Source organism: Hyperolius riggenbachi, chromosome 4, assembly GCF_040937935.1.
Source record: "Hyperolius riggenbachi isolate aHypRig1 chromosome 4, aHypRig1.pri, whole genome shotgun sequence".
Lineage (NCBI taxonomy): Eukaryota > Metazoa > Chordata > Amphibia > Anura > Hyperoliidae > Hyperolius > Hyperolius riggenbachi.
The window spans coordinates 376,447,345-376,468,756 of NC_090649.1; the positions used below are offsets into that span (position 1 = coordinate 376,447,345).

The 21,412-nt window shown below is 46.1% G+C and overlaps 1 protein-coding gene across 1 annotated transcript in view; it reads left to right on the forward strand.

Moving 5' to 3' along the window:
* Positions 1-21,412, forward strand: part of TTLL2 (tubulin tyrosine ligase like 2) — a 688,842-nt gene that overhangs the window by 651,337 nt on the left and 16,093 nt on the right. Inside the window, exon 2 of the mRNA XM_068232056.1 lies at positions 2,537-2,597. The gene's annotated coding sequence lies outside the window, so the exon portion shown is untranslated. The remainder of the gene's footprint in view (positions 1-2,536; positions 2,598-21,412) is intronic.

The window sequence follows — 21,412 nt, forward strand, 5'->3', positions numbered from 1 at the left end:
ATCATAAAAAACAAACAAGCGGTGACTCTAAGTGTAAACCGTTTAATATAGAGTCTTTATAGTAAAAACAGCTTAAAAATAGCATAAAAACAAAACTTACATATGGGGCCCATGCAATGGGAACCCCAAGACAGTTGCACGCGTGTATGGGTCAGCAGTAAAGGACAGTATAAAGGTGCATGTCTCCTTCCAGGCGGCACCTTTATACTGTCCTTTACTGCTGACCCATACACGCGTGCAACTTTCTCGGGGTTCCCATTGCATGGGCCCCGTATGTAAGTTTTTTTTATGCTATTTTTAAGCTGTTTTTACTATAAAGACTCTATATTAAACGGTCTACACTTAGAGTTGCCGTTTGTTTGTTTTTTATGATGTTTTCTGATATCCATTCATGAGATGAATCATTGCTGAAATGGTGGATCCTGGACAGACTGTTGCTTCCTAATGTCCTACTAAATCGTTGATACAACCTTATAATGTGGGTTGTCACCAGCTGGTAAGCCTCTTTCCTTTTTTTGGGTATCCATGATTGCAGAGCTATGCCGTGACCCCCATACTTATTGTGGTGGAGATTTACCTGCTCTTATTCTTTGTTGAAGGTTTTAAAGGACAACTGTAACAAGAGGGATATGGAGGCTGCCATATTTATTTCCTTTTAAGCAATACCAGTTGCCTGGCTGCCCTGCTGATCCTCTGCCTCTAATACTTTTACCCACAGCGCCTGAACAAGCATGCAGCAGATCATGTGTTTCTGACATTATTGTTAGCTCTGGCAAGATTAGCTGCATGCTTGTTTCTGGTGTTTTTCAGACACTGCTGCAGCCAAATAGACCAACAGGGCTGCCAGGCAACTGGTATTGTTTAAAAAGAAATAAATATGGCAGTCTCCATATACTTCTCGCTTCAGTTATCCTTTAAGTTCTTTTCTTCATTTACATTTCTTTTCATTTTCCATGATTTCTCAGTAATGTGAAGGATATATAGGCTGCAATGTTTATTTCCTTATTGAACAATGCTAAAAGCTTGACTGCCCAACTAATCTTCTGCCTCCAGTACTTCAAGCTACAAACCCAGAACGAGTGCACATCTTACCGTAGATACTCGCATATAAGCCGAGGTACCCACTTTTTCCTCAGAAACCAGAAAAAAGTGATTGACTCCTGTATAAGCCCCCTCCTCAGTATAGCTCTCTACAAGTCTGCACCCCTCCCCATAACCAGATGTGCCCCAAGGATGGAACAGCTGTGTCTCAAGACGCCACTTGATGGCATCATAGATATGAGACACAGCGATTGCCACACCGGAAGAATCCCCAATCATTGCACCACTGCACAATGCACTCTACAATCCAGGGGACACAGGTAGCTTTGAGTAGCGCACTCTGCACACCATGTTGCAGGGAATGGGGGACAGGGACACAGCAGGGAGCCAGCTGTCAAGATCAGGATCACTAGTACACGATCCTTATGCTCCACTGCCAGTAACAAAAGCTGCTCCACCATCCATTCTGCTCTACTGACTCGCATATAAGCCGAGGGGGGACTTTTCAGCACATGTTTTGTGCTGAAAAATTAGGCTTATACGTGAATATATAAGGTAGGTCCTCTGATCCTGCTGCTACTGAAGCCAGAATGATCAGCAAGACAACCAGATATCTGGAATTGTTTGAAAAGAAAAAACCTGGTCAGACCATGTTGTAAAACCTTTTAGTGAATTTTGTTGGAAGCTGTACAGTTGTCTTGTTCCTAGGAAGTTCTCACTGACTTTGTTTATTTATTTAACAGCCAACTATAGTAACAATTTCAGGAGGATGTTTTGGGACTGTATCAGAGAATTCATGATAAAGAAGCTACTGAGGTCTCTCAGGCAGCAGTTCAGGGCTAATATGGCCCAGAGAGCTGTCTAAGGAGTTTACAAGGATTAATAGCAAATCCTGTGGGTCAGAAGGCCTTCAAAAATAACATTATAGGTTCTATGTAGGTATCACCATACCCCATGTTATTTAAAATAATACTAGAGAGAGATTGTTTTGTTATCTCTTTACGCATCTATGAAGCCTAAAAAAGTCAAGAATATAAGGGCAAAGATGGTAGTGTGCTCCCCAGGTTCAACTGTAAGGAGGAAGTCTGTTTTAGCTATTGTAGAAAGGTGTAACATAACCCTCACAGAGCAAGTGATACAGTTGATATTCTCACTTGCTTTGAGACGTCTGGCCTCATCCTCACCCTGGAAGGCCTTTGATAGGCTTAGCTGGCCTTTTATGTTTGCACAACTTCAACATTTGCATTTTTGTGGCGCTTTCATCATTGGATTACCACTGCTTTATGATAATCTGACTGACATAATTTAGGTTAAACCACGATTTATTGCTATCATTCTCTTTAGTTAATGCGGTAGGCAGGGATTCTCCCAACCTTTTCATTTTATATAGAGAGTCAATGGCTTCTGCTATTTGATCATTCTTGAATATTCATGTGACTTAGTTATGGAGTAAGGCAATTAGGCAATAAGTTATCCAAATGTTCTATTTTTGCAGATGATTTCTTCCTGATGACAGTGACTGTTCTGTTTACCTCTATGCTTAACTCTTCAATTAGGTGAGTATGGATATATATGGTAAAGTCAATAATAGTAAAACGTAGTTTCTTCCTGTTAATATAATATTTCATCCCCATGCTTTTTTCCCTTAGAGATCATTCACACTGTAATTCGCAGGTGGCTGACTCTTAATCCTGCAACACGCAGCAATACATGGCTACTACATTTCTGTCCATTCATTGCACTGCAACATATATAATGAAAATGTCAGACATGCTTTCTAAGGCTCGGTTCATACTTGTAAATGCAAATCATAATTGCCTGGTGATTGAAAATGCCATTTTGCACTACTTTTTGGGGCATTTTTCAGTGATTGCATTTTTGTGATTTTTTTTTTCAGTGATTGCAACAAAATTGCCAGGAAAATGTTGAATGCAGCGCATTTGCGATCGGCAATCATCGCAGATGTGCCACAATTGCTGCAGTGAAAGTAATCCCATAGAATTACTCATGCAGCAGCACTTTGCTGATCGTTGGCAATAAGCAAAGCATAAATCGCCGGCGATCAGCAAAGCGCAAAGTGCCGGCAAAAAGCGTCTCGGTGTGAATGGGGCCTTAGAAATGTCTGATGTTCTTGTGTTCTTGTGTTCTTTCAAATGTGTGGCATCCAAATTCTGCACCGCATAGTGTACAATGTGAACAAGAACCCTGTTTACCTAGTGTGACAACTATATTAAATATTTCAGTATATATTTTAGACAACATTTAGGTCCACTAGAAATAGCAATTGCATTTTGTGAAGTGCTTTTTGTAGGGATTTTAGTTGCATTTTTCAGAGCAAATTCTGGTTTTAAATTGCTTTTTAATTTAATGCAAGCAGTTTGTACAGTGAATGCAACTGAAAAGTGATTTTGCAGTGATTCTATATTTAGTATTGGAGCACAATCAATCACTAGAAATTCTGCAGGACCTGTGATTGCAATCGCTCTTTTGAAATCAATTCTTTCACTAGTCTATTGCATTTGGAGTCGCTGGCAATTCCAAAGCACAACTGAAACAGCTCCAAACCCTATAAATGTTACCTGGAAACCATTAAGTCCTGGGACCCACTACAGCTGTTTCAGCTTTCTTAGATTTTCCGGGCTAATGAAAACCTATGGCATTGATTCCGCAAAAAGTAAATACGATTTCCAGAAATTGCAAAAGTGGTGTCTGCAGCATTTTTGGAGGGATTTTATCCAGGGAATGCAGGAGCCTACTGTAAATAACATTCCCTGAAATCACTCCAGAAATCTCTTTGTTTTAGTAACAAAATCGGCCTCAAAAACACCCTCAAAATCGCTAGCGTTTTAGAGAGTGATTGGTATTAATTACTTTATTTTCACTACAGTTCCTCTTTAGGTACATTTTCATGTACTCATCACTGTTAAGGCCTTTTGATGTTGGGGTACACTTTGTGTAACTCATTGGATCCTCCTGCTTTGTTTTCTTTGCATTAGATTGCTTCCTCTGTTTTATAGTTGTCTTGTGCATAGTTATTGTTGTGTGAGAGGAGCTACAATAAAAATGTATAATTAATAGAAATTTACCTACTCTCACCTACACCGACTGGCATTCCTGCAATGCCTCACAGAGACATGTTTCTCTGGCTACCAGTCACCAATTTCTTCTCTGCTTACACATGTGTTCTACATTTAACCCAGTTTTTTTGCTTTCTTTTTTTATGCACGACCCTCTCAATCGATGCTGTAGGAGTGGTACAAGAGCGAGGCTGCATTAGCTCTGTACTGCGTGGAGCAATACAAATGTATTGGTTGTGATGGTACACATGATAGATCAGATCAAAATTACTATCAGGCACATATTGATCATTTAGTATAAGCCAACCTTTTCTTCCATTTTGAAAGATTGTACACATGTTCACATGATCTCTTGCACCCACCATTATCTTTTCAAAGGCTGTGCTAGATCTATCTATCTATCTATCTATCTATCTATCTATCTATCTATCTATCTATCTATCTATCTCATAGGAGCTTCAGGTCCCCTTTACACTAGGGCAGCAAAGATATTGTATGGGGCCTAGGACACTAACTGCGTTGCGCTTAAAGTTTCCGATTTTCCTCTGACCTGCCACAAAGTCAACAGCAGGTCACCATGCGGCAATGCAGCGGCGGTGGAATGAATGAATGAAAGCCAATAGCCAATGCAGAATTTTTTAATTTGTTGCCAGCGGTGCGCATGCATGGAACGATGCAAATATGACAGGCAAGCCGGGAATCCCAGGGACGTACTTCCTGTCCAGCAGGGACTGCGTCACTCAGCATGGCATTGTGACTGGCATGGGGGGGCGCTATACATATGATCCTGTTGGCACACTCTGCCACAGGCTCGTATGAATCTGGTTTTTGGTGTTGCGGTGTGATGCAAGGGGGGCGGCACATGGCACTGCAAATTTTCCCCAGGTATAAAACCGGGAGCAATGAAAAATGGCGCCAGGCGCGGGCGCTATAAAAATGGCGCCTCATTGAAAATCCTTATTAAACGATATTTATCATTTTATAAAGTAAAAAAATGGCGCCGACCATCAAAACATTATTTATCATTTTAAAACCTGCTTTTTTTTGTCCTGCCTGAATGATATTTATCGTTTTAAGCCCTACTTTGCTGCCGTTTGGAAAATGTCTGGCCGCCGACTTTAACGTTTAATAGCACAGCCCCCTTAAAAGACAGAAACACCAAATTTGCAGGTTATGTTAAGAAGAAAATTGCGAACAAGAGGAAAAAAAAAATTCAAAAAGACCTTAAAGTTTTTGAGAAAATTGATTTTAAAATTCTCCTTCTGACCGTGGGAAAATTAAACGCCCGCCGATTTTAACGGTTAATAGCAAAGCCCCCTTAAATGCCATAAACACCACATTTGCAGGGAATGTTAAGAGAAGTTTTTGAGAAAATCGATTTTAAATGTTCAAAGAAAAAAACTGATACATTTAAATGCTGCCGCTCAAAGACAGAGTGTGGGAAATATTTCTCAGCAGTTAATAGCAAAGGCCCCTTACAGCCTAGCAACACCAAATTTGCAGAATATGTTAAAAAGATAGTGGGAAACTATATTTAAAAACAAATTAAACATTTTTAATTTTGGGGAATGTTCTGTCTGTCTGTCAGAGCCGATTCATTTGATTCAATACAAAAAGAACCAGCTCATTCATGAGCCGGTTACTATAGCTTAGAATCAGAGGCGGGACAAGGTCCTTCAGCACCCAAGGCTGAGACTGCAAAGTGCGCCCCTCCATCCCTCCCACCCTAAATTGTCACACACTGATTGCTATTAGACTAAGAGGCGCCACAGGGCCCCCATCCTCCCCAACACCTTAATCTCTAGTTATCTGGCTTGCAGTCACTGCCATGTATCCCCTTTTCTTATTTCTTTCTGCTTCAAACACAATTGGGAATGACAGCTGAATGAATTGTGCGCCCCCCTCCTACACTGCGCCCTGAGGCTGGAGCCTCTCCAGCCTATGCCTCGGCCCGGCCCTGCTTAGAATGATTCCTGTGTGGACGCATAGCTGCTGGCTCCCGGCTCTCACCTGGCTGCACCTGGCTGCACCTGTCACCCCTCACCTAGCAGCACCCATGAGTGCTGCTAGGTGAGGTGACAAGTGAGGAGGCGGGGAGGACAGCGGGAGCTGGCAGCTATGCGTCCCGTAGGACGCATTCTCTGCTATGTGGGGGGCAGGGGAGATCTTCAATCAACTGTAACAGAAGATCGCAAGATTGGAGGATACTGTATTCGCTGGATCATTACCGAGGATAATGGCGTGGGAACATTTTTTTAAAGGTACAGGTAAGTATTTCTGGTTAATTAAGAATATTAAAATACTTTGCTCGTGGTTGTGTTTTTATATTATTTAACCGTTTGTGGGAGGGGGCTGGGCATCTGGGGTCCCCTTCTTAAAGGGTACTCCCAGATGCCGCCATGAACCTCCCCCCCCCCCCGGGAGTTGTTGCCCCCACCTCTTCCTGGGGCACCAGAGGTGGGGAAGAGCCCCTTGTCCATGGATTGGACAAGGGCTCGAGGGGAGTGGGGAAGGCTTGGCCGCCCCTCTCCCCCAGAGCCCCCCATACCATGGACCATGCGGGCTGGTATAGCTCAGGGTGCGAAGCCCCAGTCGGCCGGGGCTCCGCATTCTGACTATCCCAGCCTGTATGGGGGACAAGGAGTTACAGAGGCTCGGGAGGGGGGACCCCACGCCATTTTTTTTTCAGATTACCCACACTCAGAACATTCCCCAAAAATATATATATATTTTTTTTAAAATATTGTTTCCCACTATCTTTTTAACATATCCTGCAAATTTGGTGTTACTAGGATGTAAGGGGCCTTTGCTATTAACTGCTGGGAAATATTTCCCACACGCTGACAGGCGGCATTTAAAGGTATCAGTTTTTTTCTTTGAACTTTTAAAATCGATTTTCTCAAAAAGTATAAGGTCTTTTTGAAAAAAAAAATTCCTCTTGTTCCCAACATTCACTGCAAACTTGGTGTTTCTGGCATTTAAGGGGGCTTTGCTATTAACCGCTAAAGTCGGCGGGCATTTAATTCTCCCACGGTCAGAAGGAGAATTTTAAAATCGATTTTCTCAAAAACTATAAGGTCTTTTTGAAAAAAAATGTTTTCCTCTTGTTACCACTGTTCTTCTTAACATTCCCTGCAAACTTGGTGTTTCTGTCTTTTAAGGGGGCTTTGCGATTAAACGTTAAAGTCGGCGGGCAGACATTTTCCAAATGGCAGTAAAGCAGGGCTTAAAACGATAAATAACGTTCAGGCAGAACAAAAAAAAGCAGGTTTTAAAATGATAAATTACGTTCACAAGGTTTGCGCCGTTAAAACAATAAATATTGTTTTAAACAAGTATCGGGCTGAAGGGGGCGCCATTATTTAACCGGCGCTATTTTTCACTGGACACATAAAACCAGCCTCTGTGTTTCCTATAAAGCAGGTGGAAAACTGTGCACTACTATAGCCTAAACTGGACTACAGCTTGACACCCAGATTAGAAATGTGTCATTACACCAGACTGTAAACCAGCTCTGTATCAAAAGGAAGAAGAAAGACAATGAAAGTGCAGGTATCATGTGCCATACCTACGTACCCGTAGTTCCTAACACCTTGCTAATGGATTAATTGGATCCACAGATGCAATAAACAATCCTGTCTGGTCCGTTGGTGATATCTCACAACAGAGGATTGTTTCTGTTCACTCTGGGTTATGGATAAAGGAATTATAATGTCTGAAAGTTATTTTATTGTTTGCAAACTCTTATCTTAACTAGACCTGGCAGGACACTTTCTGCATTTGTCAAAGTCTTGGCAAAAGTTACCTGACAGGCAGTCAGCTTCAGCCTATTTGAAGTGGACCTGATCTCTTGCACAAGACAGAAGGAAAACATAAAGAAACAAACCCTGTATGTATTTAGAAAGTTTAGCCTATCTAATTCCCCCTCCTCTGTGTGTAATCACAAGTTGTAATTTGATCTCTCCCCTGAGTCAGCTGTCTGCCACGGCATATAAGGCAGATAAGCTCATTTAAAAGCACAGGATGTTAACAATATGTCTGGTGTCATGGAAGCAGGAAGTAGAAACAATGCAGATTTATTATAGGATTTGTATCAGCTGTAACAAATAAATGTTTTTAAAGGTTATTATGCTGTTGCGTATCTTTTAGAGCAGAGAGGAAGTTCTGAGTTCAGGTCCGCTTTAACAGCTCTGTGACCAAGAAGCTATCTTTGAAACATGAATTGCTGTAGTGGAAAGACCAAAAACCCTATACACACTATTATAGCTATTTCTGTAGCCCTTAGGTGACAGAGTAGTGCCAGCACTGTACAGACGCGTGTAAGGGACTTACCTGTTCGAGCCCGAGATGAACGTTCCTGCAGTGAGCGACAAGCTGCTCCGGTCTCTTCCTCCTCTGCGCGCGCAGCCCCTGGCAACACAGGCGTCCTTCCAGACGCCGCTTCTGGCTCTGTGCGTCCCAGCTCTAAAAGAGGATGGATGTTCTGGAGTAGATGAATAAAAATGGTTAATAGAGGCACCAAAATAGGATAAGATGGGTTAAAAACCGTTTAAAAGGAGGGGGTGGGTGGATCCACTACCCTCACTAAAAATGACCAGGCTAAATCAAGCCGTAGATAATGCAAGAAAATATTTATTAGTCTCCAAATACAGTGCAACGCGTTTCACGGGCACACATCCCGCTTCATCAGGCAATTGAGGTAGGAGAACACTAAAGGGGAGAACAAAAAACAAAAGAAAAACAATGCTAGGAGGTACTCAAAAACTTTCACAACCATTTGCCATATTGTTTTCATAAATATCCATAGCAAAATCTGTTTGGTTTTCTAATACGTGGGCTATTTATCCCAATATCTCTAAACATGCCCCTATAAAGTTGTAGATCCATATAATCCTTATGTCTTTATATTATACAGTGCCTATCCCCCTAGGGCAGATAGGCACTGTATAATATAAAGACATAAGGATTATATGGATCTACAACTTTATAGGGGCATGTTTAGAGATATTGGGATAAATAGCCCACGTATTAGAAAACCAAACAGATTTTGCTATGGATATTTATGAAAACAATATGGCAAATGGTTGTGAAAGTTTTTGAGTACCTCCTAGCATTGTTTTTCTTTTGTTTTTTGTTCTCCCCTTTAGTGTTCTCCTACCTCAATTGCCTGATGAAGCGGGATGTGTGCCCGTGAAACGCGTTGCACTGTATTTGGAGACTAATAAATATTTTCTTGCATTATCTACGGCTTGATTTAGCCTGGTCATTTTTAGTGAGGGTTGTGGATCCACCCACCCCCTCCTTTTAAACGGTTTTTAACCCATCTTATCCTATTTTGGCGCCTCTATTAACCTTTTTTATTCATATCTTGTCCACCCTGGGTGGAGGGGTGTTTCCCCATTTTTTTCTTTCTATAGAGAGCGACTTTTTATACCTGAGTGGGGTCAGGTGATAATTCTCCCCATCTGCTATTACAGTGGTCGCCTGCGTGGTGACCCACACTTGTGAGTATATTCTCATTTATATACCATTTCCATATTGGTCATACTTACTACACTAGATTTGGCTCTCGGTTTTTTCCTGTTTTTCAAGCACGTTCTGGAGTAGATGTCTGTCCTATTCCCTCAGGAAACATATAAGTTAGTGTCAGCTGACAGTCTTAGTCAGCTGACACATAGGTAGGGGGTTTAATGTTGGGTCAGCTGACACTCAGGCAGGGCTGCAAGTGTGTGATCGGGTTGCTGTGTTGTGTGGCCGGCCACTGATTGGATGCTGCCAGTATTTAAACCCTGTTTGGACACTTGCATGTTGACCGTGATAGCTTTGGCTGTGTGCTTTTGCTGGGTGTGATTATTTTGTATTGGATTATCCGTGTATTGACCTTGCCTGAAAACTGACCACTCTCTGTCTCCCGCCTGTACCGACATTCTGCTTGGAATTCGACCACTCTGTCTGCCGCCTGTATTGACCTCGGATTGCCTGACCTTGATTTTGCCTGCTCCTAGTGTACTTCGATACTTCTGATATCACGTGTATGACCTTGGCTTGTTACTGGACTTTCGCTATCTCCTGTTAGGTTCTGGTGAGTTACATAGTTCACTGTACGTTCAGCTCCTATACCTTGCACCTACAAGGCCTGGGTGTAACCGAAATCGAGCAGGTGTTGTTCTTAACCCCCCATTCAAGCAGGGACGCGCCACATAGGGTGAAGAAGGTGGTGGTAGATTGGGGCATAGGAGCTGAGCTGTGAGCTGATAACCTGCCAAGCCTGACAACACATCATCAGACTCATCAACCTCCTCCTTCTGTTGCTATGGAGGGGGATAGAGGGAGGCCGAGGGGGAGGGGAAAACAATGTGATCGGGCAGTGCTCGGGAGTCGGGGATCGCTTAACCACTTGCCGACCGCCCCCAGCCGATGGGCGGAGGCAAAGACTGGGCCTAAACGACCGCAATACGCCCATCGGCGGAGGCGGCGGCAGGCGTGGTTATGCGGCGATCGCGTCATTCGTGACGCGATCAGCCGCCGGCGACTGGCTCCGCCCTTCTCGCGCTGTAACCCGCCGGCCGTTCGGAAGCGCCGGCGGGTTACTAGCACCCGGATCGCTGCATGTAAATAGTATAATAGGCTTTGTAATGTATACAAAGCCTATTATACTGGCTGCCTCCTGCCCTGGTGGTCTAAGTGTCCGAGGGACCACCAGGGCAGGCTGCAGCCACCCTAGTCTGCACCCAAGCACACTGATTTCCCCCCCCCCCTGCCCCCTGATTGCCCACAGCACCCCTCAGACCCCCCCCCCCTGCCCACCCCCCAGACCACTGTTAGCACCCAATCACCCCCCTAATTACCCATCAATCACTCCCTGTCACTTTCTGTCAACGCTATATTTTTTTTAACCCTAAACTGCCCCCTGCTCCCTCCTGATCACCCCCACCCCACAGATTCTCCCCAGACACCCCCCCCAGACCCCCCCCCCCCCTGTGTACTGTATGCATCTATCCCCCCTAATCACCTGCCAATCACCTGCCAATCACCTGTCAATCACCCATCAATCACCCCCTGTCACTGCCACCCATCAATCAGCCCCTAACCTGCCCCTTGCGGGCAATCTGATCACCCACCCACACCAATAGATCGCCCGCAAATCCGACATCAGATCACCTCCCAAGTGCAGTGTTTACATCTGTTCTCTACCCTAAACACCCACTAATTACCCATCAATCACCCCCTATCACCACCTGTCACTGTTACCCATCAGATTAGACCCTAATCTGCCCCTTGCGGGCACCCAATCACCCGCCCACACCCTCAGATTGCCCTCAGACCCCCCCCCCCCTTATCAATTCGCCAGTGCATTATTTACATCTGTTCTTCCCTGTAATAACCCACTGACCACCTGTCAATCACCTGTGAATCACCCCCTGTCACTGCCACCCATCAATCACCCCCTGTCACTGCCACCCATCAATCAGCCCCTAACCTGCCCCTTGCGGGCAATCTGATCACCCATCCACACCAATAGATCGCCCGCAGATCCGACGTCAGATCACCTCCCAAGTGCAGTGTTTACATCTGTTCTCTACCGTAAACACCCACTAATTACCCATCAATCACCCCCTATCACCACCTGTCACTGTTACCCATCAGATTAGACCCTAATCTGCCCCTTGCGGGCACCCAATCACCCGCCTACACGCTCAGATTGCCCTCAGACCCCCCTTATCAATTCGCCAGTGCATTATTTACATCTGTTCTTCCCTGTAATAACCCACTGATCACCTGTCAATCACCTGTCAATCACCTATCAATCACCCACCAATCACCCCCTGTCACTGCCACCCATCAATCAGCCCCTGTCACTGCCACCCATCAATCAGCCCCTAACCTGCCCCTTGTGGGCAATCTGATCACCCACCCACACCAATAGATCGCTCGCAGATCCGACATCAGATCACCTCCCAAGTGCAGTGTTTACATCTGTTCTCTCCTCTAAACACCCACTAATTACCCATCAATCACCCCCTATCACCACCTGTCAATGTTACCCATCAGAATAGACCCTAATCTGCCCCTTGCGGGCACCCAATCACCCGCTCCACACGCTCAGATTGCCCTCAGACCCTCCCTTATCAATTCGCCAGTTCATTATTTACACCTGTTCTTCCCTGTAATAACCCACTGATCACCTGTCAATCACCTGTCAATCACCTATCAATCACCCATCAATCACCCCCTGTCACTGCCACCCATCAATCACCCCCTGTCACTGCCACCCATCAATCAGCCCCTAACCTGCCCCTTGCAGGCAATCTGATCACCCACCCACACCATCAGATTGCCCCAGACCTACCCTCAGATCACCTCCAAAGTGCATTGTTTACATTTGTTCTGCCATCTAATCACCCACTGATCACCCATCAATCAGCCCGTCACTGATACCCATCAGATTAGACCCCTATCTGCCCCTAGGGCACCCAATCACCCGCCCACACCCTCAGAACGCCCTCAGACCCCAGCCCTGATCACCTCGCCAGTGCATTGCTTGCATCTATTTCCCCCCTCTAATCACACCTTGAGACACCCATCAATCACCTCCTGTCACCACCTGTCACCCCCTAGCACACCAACCCATCAGATCAGGCCCTAATTTGCCCCGTGTGGGCTCCTGATCACTCGGCCAAACCCTCAGATCCCCCTCAGACCCCCTTCCGATCACCTCCCCAGTGCATTGATTGCATCTATTTTCCCCTCTAACCACCCCCTGAGACACCCATCAATCACCTCCTGTCACCCCCCTAGCACTCCTATCCATCAGATCAGGCCCAATACAACCTGTCATCTAAGAGGCCACCCTGCTTATGACCGGTTCCACAAAATTTGCCCCCTCATAGACCACCTGTCTTTAAAATTTGCAGATGCTTATACCCCTGAACAGTCATTTTGAGAAGTTTGGTTTCCAGACTACTCACGGTTTTGGGCCCGTAAAATGCCAGGGCAGTATAGGAACCCCACAAGTGACCCCTTTTTAGAAAAAAAGACACCCCAAGGTATTCTGTTAGGTGTATGACGAGTTCATAGAAGACTTTATTTTTTGTCAAAAGTTAGCGGAAATTGATTTGTATTGTTTTTTTCACAAAGTGTCATTTTTCACTAACTTGTGACAAAAAATAAAATCTTCTATGAACTCACCATACACCTAACGGAATACCTTGGGGTGTCTTCTTTCCAAAATGGGGTCACTTGTGGGGTTCCTATACTGCCCTGGCATTTTAGGGGCCCTAAACCGTGAGGAGTAGTCTAGAAAACAAATGCCTCAAAATGACCTGTGAATAGCGCACCTAGGCTGCAAAAAAGTGTCACACATGCGGTATCGCCGTACTCAGGAGAAGTAGTATAATGTGTTTTGTGGTGTATTTTTACACATACCCATGCTGGGTGGGAGAAATCTCTCTGTAAATGGACAATTGTGTGTAAAAAAAAATCAAAAAATTGTCATTTACAGAGATATTTCTCCCACCCAGCATGGGTATGTGTAAAAATACACCCCAAAACACATTATACTACTTCTCCTGAGTACGGCAATACCACATGTGTGGCACTTTTTTGCAGCCTAACTGCGCTAAGGGGCCCAAAGTCCAATGAGCATCTTTAGGCTTTACAGGGGTGCTTACAATTAGGCACCCCCCAAAATGCCAGGACAGTGAACACACCCCACAAATGACCCCATTTTGGAAAGTAGACACTTCAAGGTATTCATTTTTTTTTTTTTTTCGCAAGTTAGAAGAAATGGAAACTTTTTTTTTTTTGTCACAAAGTGTCATTTTCCACTAACTTGTGACAAAAAATAAAATCTTCTATGAACTCACCATGCCTCTCACTGAATACTTTGGGATGTCTTCTTTCCAAAATGGGGTCATTTGGGGGGTATTTATACTGTCCTGGAATTTTAGCACCTCATGAAACATGACACGTGGTTAGAAAAGGAAGAGATGCTTCAAAATGGGAAAATTCACTTTTGGCACCATAGTTTGTAAAAGCTATAACTTTTACCCAATCCAATATACATACACTGAATGTTTTGTTTTTTTTATCAAAGACATGTAGCAGAATAACTTTCGCGCCCAAATGTATAGGAAATTTAACTTTATTTGAAAAATGTCAGCACAGAAAGTTAAAAAAGTCATTTTTTTGACAAAATTCATGTCTTTTTTGATGAATATAATAAAAAGTAAAACTCACAGCAGCAATCAAATAGCACCAAAAGAAAGCTGTATTAGTGACAGGAAAAGGAGGTAAAATTCATTTAGGTGGTAGGTTGTATGAGCGAGCAATAAACCGTGAAAGCTGCAGTGGTCTGAATGGAAAAAAAAGGCTCTGGTCCTTAAAGGGATACTGTAGGGGGTCGGAGGAAAATTAGTTGAACTTACCCGGGGCTTCTAATGGTCCCCCACAGCCACCCTGTGCCCACGCAGCCACTCACTGGTGCTCCGGCCCCGCCTCCGGGTCACTTCTGGAATTTCTGACTTTAAAGTCTGAAAACTACTGCGCCTGCGTTGCCATGTCCTCAATCCCGCTGTCACCAGGAGTGTACTGCATAGACACAGACCATACTGGGCCTGCGCATTATGCTCCTGGTGACATCAACGGGAGCAAGGACACGGCAATGCAGACGCAGTGGTTTTCAGACTTTAAAGTCGGAAATTCCAGAAGTGAACCGGAGGCGGGGCCAGAGCATCGGTGAGTGGCTGCACAGTCACAGGACGTCTGCGGGGGACCATTAGAAGCCCCTGGTAAGTTCAACTCATTTTCCCCCGACCCCCCTACAGTATCCCTTTAAGGGGCGAAAAGACTGTGGTCCTCAAGTGGTTAAGATCTAGCACGTCAGATCTGTAGCAGACGTGCGGTGGCTGCTCTACACACACAGGATGGACTCGCAATACTCGGCCAAGGTGGTCTTTATTGTCCACCATTGCCGAGTTCAAAGTAGCATGTATGTAGCTTTAGGAATTAAACAAAAAAATGTAGTATTTTTCCTCTTTAACACTTGTAGCTAAAAAGCAGTGTTTACTCATATTTTTTTTCACTAAGGGGGCCTATCTATAAAAATTCATTAAAATGCCAGGCAAGTAATTTACAAAGATGTTATGGGATCATCTCTAGTACTTTATCACATTTCTCCTGGTAAATGGGGTCACTAGTAGGCCTAGACAAGTGCTGTTCAGCTTGGGCATGGAGGGCCAAATTTCCCCCTGCTTAGATGCTGCGGGGCTGGACCATTTCCCAAAATGAAGCCAAAACTGGGCGTGGCCAAAAACAAAAAGGCATTCCACACCATGTACCCCAGCTTCCCACTGGCCCCAATAGCGTTTTTTCCAGTGTTATGATGCATGCTGATCATTGACAGACTATAGCTTTAAAAAACAAATAAAACAAAGAGACCGAGAGCCCAATATGGTGTAGTATGTTAGTAATCAAATGGAGATGAAATGAAAGTAAACGGTAGATGTACTCACAAGTCTGGGTCACCGCAAAGGCAACCACTGTAAATGCAGGTGGGGACGATTAGAACCTGACCCCACTCAGGTATTAAAAAGTCGCTCTCTGTAGACAGAAAAAAAAGGGGAAGCTCCCCTCCACCTGGGGTGGACTGTTCAGTAGTAAGACAAGAATAACAGAGGCGCCAGCAAGTATAAAATAGTTAAAATCCGCTTAAAAGGAGAGATGTAGGTGGGTACACCTCTCAGGTAAACAATAGACCAGCCGATAAGCCGTTAATTTATAACCATGATATTTATTGGGGATTCTTCAAAAATGCAACGCGTTTCACGGGCAAAAACTCCCGATTCATCAGGCAATCGGATAGGAGAAACACAGTAGTAGGTCTGTTTCTGGGTCAAGCGCCTCTATAACTTATAGAGGCGCTTGACCCAGAAACAGACCTACTACTGTGTTGTGAGAACGCGGAAGAGCCGCCGCCATGATCCGGCGGCAGGCGGCTCCTTCCGCGTACAGACGCTTGCCACACACGGAGAGGCTGCCGCCTCTCCTCTGCATGAGGCGGCTCTCTCCGGGCAAGCGTCGGCAGGGCACGCAGAAACCGCCGCGTGGGACGCGGCGGTTGCTGCCCATAACCCCGCTGCGGAGACTCCGCAGAGCGGGGCAGCTGGAGCTGGGACATGTAGTCCCTCAGGAGTAAGAGTGACGCGCGCGCGCGCACTCAGACATAATTTATGATTTCCTGAGGAGAGTCAGCTGACCAGGCTGGTCAGCTGACGCCAGCACCTCTCCCTATTGGTTCAGCACTTAGGGAGGTGCTGAAAGGCATTTAGGTATATATATTGCCGGCTGTTCATTTGTTCCTTGTCTGGCGTTGCGTTCACATACGTGGGAGCACCCAGATCCGTTAGTCAGATCCGTTAGTGTGCCGGGACCAGCTGGAGCTGTAATCCTACACTAAGCTAGATTTTGTTGATAGCTTAAAGTACTAGTTTGATTGTGATTATATGTTATGACCTTTGCCTGCCTCGACTATCCTTCTGAACTCTGACCTTGTACCTCGTTATTCTGATACCTGTTGCCGAACCCTGCCTGTACCTAGACTCCGCCTCTGCCTCCTGATTTTGTACTCCGATATTTCTGATACCTGTTGCCAAACCCTGCCTGCACCTAGACTCCGCCTCTGCCTACTGTATCTGTACCTTATCTGTCAGTGTGTTTACGACTTGGCTTGCCCGACCTCGAGAACCGACCTCACGATTGGAGGCGGTTCCTTGTCCCGTTAGTGACACTTACGCCTGAGTGTCACTTTCGGACTTTCCTTCCCACTGTAAGTCTGACTCCTCCCGTCTCGGAGAGCTCAGACCTGTGGAAGGAATCTGTGCAGTTCTCCTTGCTGCACTGAGGCTTGTCCTCCATATTACTGTTGCACCAATCACTACACTCTACTCAGGTGGCCAGAGGTTAGCTAGTATATTGGATTATCGGTGATACTGCAGATCACATATAATCTGATATACGTCTGTATTTCCCGTGATACTGCAGTTCACCGGTAATCAGACCTCTCTGTGCTTCACCGAGCGTTACAGAACGCCAGACCAAAAATACTGATGGAACGCACTGATCCTCTGACTGTGCTTGCCACTTCGGTGGATAGCATTCATCAAGCACTAGGCCAGCACAAAGCCTTAATTGATGCCTTATCAGGCTCTGTGAGAACCCTCCAGACATCAGTTGATTCAGTGCGATCCCCTCCTAGTGATGACATCCGTATGCCTGTCCCTGATAAATTTTCCGGCCACAAGTCTGACTTCCGGAATTTCAGGAGTAGAGTGTTGTCATATTTTGAGTTAAGGCCCCGATCCTCGGGGACTGAGACCCAACGGGTCATTTTCGTTAAAACTTTGTTGACTGGGGACTCCCAGTCGTGGGCATACAACCTGCCCGCTACCGATACTGCCTTGACCTCAGTGGAGGAATTCTTTAAGGCCATGGCCATAATCTATGACGACCCTGATCTTGCTGCGTCCTCAGAGCGGAAGCTCAAACTCTTACGGCAAGGCAGAGGGTCGGTCGAGGATTATGCGGCAGAGTTCCGTAGGTGGTCGGTCACCTCGAGATTTGATAATTTTGCCCTCATGGACTACTTCCTGTCTGGGTTGTCGGAAGAGGTTTCCGACCTAATGTTGACTGTGCCCGAGCCCAAAACAGTTGACGAAGCCATATCGTCAGCCATTCGAGTAGATCGCAGGCTACGCCATCAGAGGCAGGCTAGGAGTAGTCACCGGGTCAGGGTGACTTCGTACACAGTACCGGCTGTTGCATCCCCAGTAACAACAACTCCGTCTGTCTCGACCTCTCCGGCCTTGCCTCCACCAGAGCCAATGCAAATTGGTCGATCTAAGCTGACCCAGGTGGAGCGGAGGAGGAGAATGACGGAACAACTGTGCCTATACTGTGCAGAGGCAGGGCATAGGGTGCGAAACTGTCCTAACAGGTCGGGAAACGGGTCTGCCTAGGAGTAGTGGGGGGTGACACCCTAGGCACACAATTTTCACCCCTTAAGGAGAAAAAACTGCTTCTCCCCTGTACGATTACATGGGAGAATAAGTCAGTAGCCACTGAAGCATTTATTGATTCCGGCTCAGCGGCTAATATTATGAATCTTGCATTTGCTCAGGAGTTGGGTATTCCCCTCATTCCAATGAATCCCCCCATTCAGGTCACGGCAGTGGACGATTCCCCGCTGCAACGGGAACGCCCACTGTCACAGACTCCGGAGGTGAAAGTCACCATAGGGGTACTGCATGGGGAACTATTACGTTTTTTTGTGTTACACATGTCCACCTCCACTATTATCCTAGGCATGCCGTGGTTGCAAACCCATTCGCCGCAAATAGACTGGGCCACGGGGCAGTTAACCTCCTGGTCACCGCATTGTTTCCAACAGTGTTTGGGAAAATTGACATTGGGACAAACCCAAGTTCAGGTGGGAGGTGTGCCAGATCAGTACTCTGAATATGCCGACGTATTTTGTCCCAAGGCAGCTGACAAACTGCCCCCACATCGGCCATTCGACTGTCCCATCGACCTCCGTTCAGGTTGTGTTCCTCCCCGGGGCCATCTGTATAATTTGTCGGGACCCGAGAAAGTGGCCATGGGAGAATATATTCGTGAGAACCTAGCCAAGGGCTTCATTCGGCCATCTCGGTCACCCGCCGGGGCAGGGTTCTTTTTTGTTAAGAAAAAAGATGGGGGGTTACGGCCATGTATCGACTACCGGGGGCTTAATAAGATCACAGTAAAGAATCGCTACCCGTTGCCCTTAATAGATGACCTTTTTACACAGGTCACGGAGGCTAGGATATTCTCGAAACTGGATTTAAGGGGGGCATACAATCTTGTACGGATCAGAAAGGGTGACGAATGGAAAACGGCCTTCAATACTCCGGACGGGCATTACGAGTACCTGGTGATGCCCTTTGGGTTATGTAATGCCCCGGCCGTTTTTCAGGAACTTATTAATGAGGTCTTTAGAGAAGTGTTGGGGAAGTTCGTTCTGGTTTACCTCGACGACATTCTTATATTTTCTAACAATCTTTCTGATCACAGAACTCATGTCAGATGGGTATTGAACAAGCTGAGGCAGAATTTATTATATGCTAAGTTGGAAAAATGCATTTTCGAGGTCACGTCGGTAGCTTTCCTGGGATATATAATCTCTACCTCGGGCCTGTCTATGGACCCTGCTAAGGTCGCCGCAGTCTTGGAGTGGCCGCAGCCGGTGGGGTTAAAGTCTTTACAACGTTTCTTGGGGTTTGCAAACTACTATAGAAGGTTTATTAAGGGGTACTCTACAGTAGTTGCACCCCTCACCAGTCTTACTAAGAAGGGGGCAGACACCACTCACTGGTCTCCCGAGGCCGTACAGGCATTCACCGTTCTAAAAAGATTGTTCTGTTCGGCACCCATATTGAGGCATGTGAACACTTCTTTTCCATTTATAGTTGAGGTAGACGCCTCAGAAGTTGGAGTGGGGGCTGTGCTGTCTCAACGTTCAGGTCTTCAGGGGAGATTACACCCGTGTGCCTATTTCTCCCGAAGGTTCTCTCCGGCAGAGAAAAACTATGATATAGGTAATAGGGAGCTCCTTGCCATCAAATTAGCCTTCGAGGAGTGGCGTCATTGGCTGGAAGGAGCGGAGCACACGATCATGGTTTATACCGACCACAAGAATCTCGAGTACATCGAGGGGGCTAAAAGATTAAGCCCCCGACAGGCTCGATGGTCGTTATTTTTTTCGAGGTTCACATTCTTGATTACATACACTCCTGGTAGTAAAAATACCAAGGCAGATGCACTCTCTAGGTGTTTTGAACCAGAAACAGCACAGCCCTCTGTTCCTGAGACCATTGTTCCACGGAAGTTGGTGCTAGCCGCTACCGAGACGTGGGAGAACTGGAAGGAAACTTTGGGTCCTTTCCAGCAGGATGTCCCAGAAGGAAAACCTGAGGGGGTTTTGTTTATCCCGCTGCCCTTTCGGCTCCAGATCTTGGAGTTGGTTCACTCACACAAGAATGCGGGACATCCTGGGGCGTCTAGGACACAAGATCTCGTGGCAAGGTGTGCGTGGTGGCCCTCTCTGGCAGCCGACTGCAAGGAGTTTGTCAGGGAATGTGCGGTGTGCGCAAAAAGCAAGCCCTCCCGGCTGGCGTCTGTTGGTACTTTACAGCCTTTGCCCACCCCGAGTGAGCCATGGACCCACTTGTCCATGGATTTTGTGGGGGAGCTTCCGAGGTCGGAGGGCATGTCGGTCATCTGGGTGGTAGTCGACCGCTTTAGTAAAATGGCCCATTTCGTGCCCTTGAAAGGACTCCCCTCGGCCCAGGAATTGGCCGACCTGTTCATCACTCATATTTTCCGGTTGCATGGCATTCCGGAGGACATAGTTTCCGATCGGGGAGTCCAGTTTGTCTCAAAATTTTGGAGGGCATTCTGTCGCCAAATGGGCATGGGACTGTCATTTTCGTCGGGTTACCACCCACAGACTAATGGCCAAACTGAGAGGGTCAACCAGTCTTTAGAGCAATTCTTACGATGTTACGTGGCTGAAGCGCAGAATGATTGGGTTAAATTCTTACCTTACGCAGAATTTGCGCACAATAACTTAAAGAGTTCTTCCTCGGGGTTCTGTCCGTTCCAGATAGTGACCGGGAAGTTACCTAAGTTTTCCCCGCTGCCGGTTGCGTCCAGTCCGTTCCCAGCCTTGGAGGCCTGGCAGAGGACATTTAGGGTCATGTGGAGGACCATAAAAGACAACCTTGTGAGAGCATTTCAGAGTCAGAAAAGTCAGGCTGACAAGAGACGCTCGTTAGAGTGGAAATTCCAACCAGGAGATTTGGTTTGGGTGTCAACCCGTCACCTGACCCTGAAACAACCCTCTGACAAACTTGGTCCCAGGTTCGTGGGCCCATTCCCAGTTAATAGGAAGATCAACAATGTCACATATACCATTAATCTTCCTACCAGCATGCGTGGAGTGAGGTCCTTTCACGTATCACTTCTCAAACCCGCAGTCCAGGTGGGCCCCACTCCTCCTCCTCCTGTCTTAGTCGATGCCCAATCCGAGTATGAGGTGGAGAAGATCATTGACTCACGTACTGTACAAAACTCGGTGCAGTATCTCGTACATTGGAAGGGGTACGGCATTGAGGAAAGGCAATGGGTACCTGGGAACCGTATGCATGCGGATGACTTGGTTAGGGAATTTCATGCTTTACATCCAGGGAAACCTGGAA